This window comes from Opisthocomus hoazin, chromosome 6 (assembly GCF_030867145.1).
Source record: "Opisthocomus hoazin isolate bOpiHoa1 chromosome 6, bOpiHoa1.hap1, whole genome shotgun sequence".
Lineage (NCBI taxonomy): Eukaryota > Metazoa > Chordata > Aves > Opisthocomiformes > Opisthocomidae > Opisthocomus > Opisthocomus hoazin.
In genome coordinates, this window is record NC_134419.1 from 61,058,606 (window position 1) to 61,063,901 (window position 5,296).

Consider the following 5,296-nt stretch of genomic DNA (forward strand, 5'->3'; position numbering starts at 1 on the left):
GCTGTTGAAAGCAGACTTTCCATCGTACGTAACTCTGCACTGGCCCAGCTCCCATGTGAGCACGCACAGGACTGAGGGGTTGGGACCAGATGTGGGTGACAGTCTGAATGCAGGTAGTCTTCCATGGTCAGATCATGCAGCAGGCAGTGAGCAGGTTTGGGAGTTCTGCTGCTTGCTTTCATTTCCACCCCCACATCTTGATTTGACTAAGATAATAAAATAAGCAAATTTCACGTGTTAAGTACGAGATCTAGTTGGGCAGCTCTTTGACCCTTATCAAGCTGAAAGTGTTTTCCTATTCAGTCGTGTACTTTCCTAGACTTTCATGTCAGCTGCCTCGCTGTGCCCATTCACAGTAAAAGCTTGCCCTGTTTAAGCACCCAGAATGTGTTCATGAGCCTGGAGCTTCAGGTGACTTACGACTCCAGGGTGATAAGGCAAGTCCTTTGTCCCTCCTCCCCAGCTAAGCAAATATTGAGAAGAAAAAGATTTTTGGAAATGGCAAGGCTACATTAAAATAAGTTAAAGCATTAAGGCAAAACATGGAGAAGGGAGAATATTTCCTTGTTGTGGGAATACATTTTTTAAAAATAGTGTCTGAAGTACAGCTGAGGAGATAGGAACTGAGTAAATTTTGTTCAAAATAGATTAATATCATAAAAGCTGATAACATTGTACAATTTAATACCCACTGTAAAAGCAATTTTTCAGTTGCTTAAAGTGTCACTAAGGCAGAGCAAATTATAATCTGGTGCTTCCTGCAAATGTGTTGACACAGTTCATTAAATCAGTCATTCTTCCTGACAGCTCTTCAATACATTTCTGGAAAGTGATTCTCTGAGTGGATTCTTCTCAGTGGATTATACGCAGGATCATTTGTGTGTTACTCTTACCCATTCCAACCTGAAAGGAGGATGGTCGCCTCATCTTTTGTTCTATACCTTAAATTCCCATACAATTCATTAGAAGTTCATCACCTGATTTCTTTCCTTCTCAGAGGTCGTACGTTACCATTAGCTGTAGTTACTCTCATAATCTTATCTTGAAGAGGCGAACCAATTTGAGTCGATTTACGTACCATTATAGAAAGGGGTTTACATACTATTGCAGAGAAAATGTGAAACCTTGACAAGATGAAGCTGCTGATAACCTCTCTAAAATCTTTTCCTTGAAAGCTTTTCACTAGGACACACCTAGAATAACATTCCTGTTTCCAGGGCTAGGCTGAATCTGGTGAGGTGCTTTACTTGAGGGCTTTAAGAGGCTTGCATATCCCCAGTGTCTGGGAAAGCAGAGAGCATCCACCACTCCACGAGACTATATCTATTCTATGTATTTAAAATAGTGAATGTAGGAGTTGATCCTTCCAAGTGTACATCCCGCTTTTGTCTTCAGTGACCCTATTTACAAATTCTAATGTGCTGTTCCAGACAGCATACAGAAATTAAACAAATGGCTGATTGGGTGTCAAGAATAACAAGATGACATTTGCTCTCCCCCCGCCCCCCAAGATATTACTTTTTCACCTGCCATTAGGCTTCTGTAAATATGATCAGGTCAGTTTTCTGGCTGAGCTGAGTCCTGTCCTTTGAGTAATTTCAGTTCTCCGTGTATAAAAGCCTCTTCATGTTTCTGTATACTGCTGACTGTTCTCAAGCACTCATCCCTCATTCTTCATGCACTTATTGAAGTTAAATTATTTTGTTCACACCTGATAATGTACTTTATTTGCAAATCTGATCATTGATATTTCTTTTTTTTTTTTTATGTAGAAATGTTCCAGATTAAAAAAAAAGGCAAGGGAAACTTTTTCTTTTATTTTTTTTCCCCTCCAAAAATAATTAACTTCTTTCTTTGATGTTTTCCCCTCCTCCAGAAATAGTGTTAATCATGTAACATCTTCTGCATTTGTGATTCATACTAAGTGCATAATATACCAGTGATGATCGGTATCAATTCTTTGCCCCAGTGTTAGTAAGGTAAGGTAGGGCAGACATCGTCACAGCTAGCTAAGGAAATAGAGTTTCCCCAGCACATGTTGATTTAGTGAGGCCAGACTGTATCTATCAAAGTGTTTGTATTGAAAGAACTTGCACTAAATCCTGGATCCTCTGTCCCTCTCCGGAGAACTTCACGCTTGCAGAGTCTGTTGACACAGCAGGTCTTCGCTAACTTGGAGCATCCTGACTGAAACGGGTCAAGGAGTGCAGCACAAGAACTTCACCAGCGGAGGAGAAAGCATTGACAGCCCAGCATGGTAACTCTTTCCCCCGCACAGCCACCTCTAGAAAACAACAGCTGTGCTCACCTTACATAAAAGCTTAAAGGGGCTGCTACATTCCCCTTCCTAAACAATTCAATTCTGGATGCATGACAAGAAGATTACACGAGTATGCAATATTATAAACAGGGAAAAAATTTTTCTTGCTTTTTTTCCCTTTCTTATCATCCCCTTTTTTGTCCTTCCTTGCCTGAGCCAGTCTATCTTCATAAACTGTTGTTTTCATTTGTCGGTTGTAATTTTTTTCTTTCCTTTTTTTTTTTCATCTTCTTTTCTTGGAAACCAATATAAGGCTGGTGAGGACCTGCTGTTTGGAACAATAAATAAAGTATAGGTATATGTTTCTTCTGCCTTGGGGAAATATGTTGTCAAAATGTTTAAAATATTTCATTGGAGACTGGTTAGAATTCCATGGACAAATATTACTGAAACCTCAATTTTTATTCCCAGCATGTACCGTTTAGCAAATAACATTCTTGTCCAACTTCTAGCAAAGATGTTGCAGCTGCAGTTTTCTTTTCTGCCTTTTCTTGTCTTTGTGAAAATACATCATCACCACTCTGTGGCAGTAAAACAGAGAGGTAACAGTTCTCATCTTTGGCATTTTTTATCATTGTCAAAATAAATACTTGCATCTGTGCAACTTAAATGTGTGTTCCCTTTTTGGAACTAGCAAATATGAACAACAGCAAGCTGTTGTCTGAAAAGAAAACAAATGATTAAGGTGAAATTTATGCTAAAAATTCTTTGTTGCTCAGAAAAACAGAGCTCCCATCACTGAAAATTCAGTCTGCACCTTTAGAAAGGAGGTTGTTGAGGTTACAAGGTTATGATAAAAGCGAGCATGACATTCATGTTACTGAGTTGCTGAGATAGCCATCACCAACTAATATCTTAGCTCCCTAAAAGTGCAAAACGCAGAACTAAAGCAATGAAGTCTGACAGTTGCTACCGTGGGCTGCCCGTTGAAAACGTATTGGAAGAATAGTTAGGGTTTCTGCATAAAAGTTTACTGAAAAGACTCCCATGAGATCTAAGTATATTGAGAAAGAAAACACCTGGAGGAAGAAGACCTGGCTCCACCAGGAGGGCTTCAGGACACTGATGAAACAAAGCACGTTAGAAGCTTGTGGCTTAACAGTGAGGACCACAAAGATGTTTTAAGTAGACTACTGGGGCTGGCCTAAACAAGTGTGTTAAGATCTGAGTAGGAAATAAGGCTGCACACTGGGCTGAGTACATGATTCGTGATACCTGAATCATGTTTCATGAACCTTGAAGTGCTTCATACTCAGATTTTTATGCCATTACAGCAAATAGTGTTCTGCACATCTTCTGGACGAAGATCTGTTTAAGTGTTCACCATTTTAAGTGCCATGAGGAAAGGTTTGTTTTGCTTGTTTATTGCCAGACACAAAAGCTGCTTAATCCTGTTCAGTGTCTCTGAACGCTGCTGCAGTAGGGCCATTCAAAAATAATTGATACATGTTTGTGGATTGCTTCTTACATTTCTTAAGGCAAATTAAATCAAGTTCCATCATACGCTCAAAGAAAACCTGGAATAACACCTTGAGCTCTTCCATTTCCACACGTATCAAAGAAAAGCCTTGACAATACTGTTGAGGCTGTGCTGCTTGTTCGAATGACTGGCAGAGACGCAGGACAGGCTGATCCAACACAACAGGCAAGCGCCTTGCGGATGCAGATGGGCCAAGCCAGAGCTCCTTTACTGAAATACCTTGACCTAATATTGCCAAGAACAAAACGCTGCCATAGATGTGCCAAGAACAAAGACAGTTTACTGGCTGGTTTTTTTTCCGTTTCAGAGACGTGTCTTCTTCCTGTCACAGAGATGCGTCAGGCTGCTGCCTACCGACCCCCAAAGCTGCCCGGAGCTCCTAGTCCCGACTCTGCAGCCCGCAGGTAGCTTCTCTGCTACCACCAACCCGAGTCTTTGTCACTCATCAGACAGCAAGGCCAGAAACGTGCCAAGCTGGCACCAGCATTCTGCAGCCATCGCTTGTAAACTGTGCGATCTCTTCAGCAGGAATGAGCCCCCGGCCCCCTGGCACAGCTGGCGCAAGCTGCACCAAGGACAGGCCCCTAAGCAGGGACGTACTAGGAGTCGGCAGCATCACTGCCTTGGCCTTGGTTAGAAGCATTTTTACCTCGTTAAGCATCCAGAGCTCCAGATACCCTGCAGACTTCCCTTCGTGCACATTTAGCCCAACCTGAAGACGGAGAAAGCCGAGGCCTGCCGGCCCGGCCAAGGCCCTGGAGCTGGGCGGGCGTTGCAGAGCTGCTGTCGTCAGCAGCCGCTGCAAGTCCCCAAACGAAAAAACGCCTAGCGGTAACTGCCACCTGTGTTTTACACATCCCGTGCCACTTATCAGTGGTAGGGTGATAGTTATGCTTTTTGTAACTGTGCTACGTAGTGGACGTGTAATTGGTTACTGTTCTATTGCAATTCCCCGGTCCTTTTGCATGTTAGGGGATATCTCTTGGCGTGGCAGCTTGGGGCTTTATTTCATGGGTTTTTAGCTAACAGAGGGAAGAGAAGACCTTCCAATACCTAGAAATTATTCCTACTATTATTATTATTAGACTGTCCAGATGGAGCTCAACTAGTTTAACCGGCAACACTTCAGCGGCGCGAGGCGACTGCTCCACCTGCTGGGTGCCAGGCAGGGCTCCGGGGAGGGCGGCGGGCGGCGGGCCGGGGTGGCGAGGGGCCAGCCTGGGTGCCCGCCCTCCCTCAGCGCCAGGCGGGACCATCTCCCTCAGAGCCCCGCCTGAGGCCGGAGGAATTCCCCGCACAGGCTCTCCCCGGGTGACGGCAGCCCCTTGGTGGAGCACCTCCGACCCGTGAGGTGAAACACCCCCTTCGTTTGCTGCGGCGGTTTTGTGAACGCAGCTGGCGAGCACCGCCCGCCTAACCCCGTCCCGCCGGCCCGGGACCGGAAGGGACTACAAGCCCCATGCTGCCGCGGGCCGCCGGGGGCGGTGCCCGGGGCA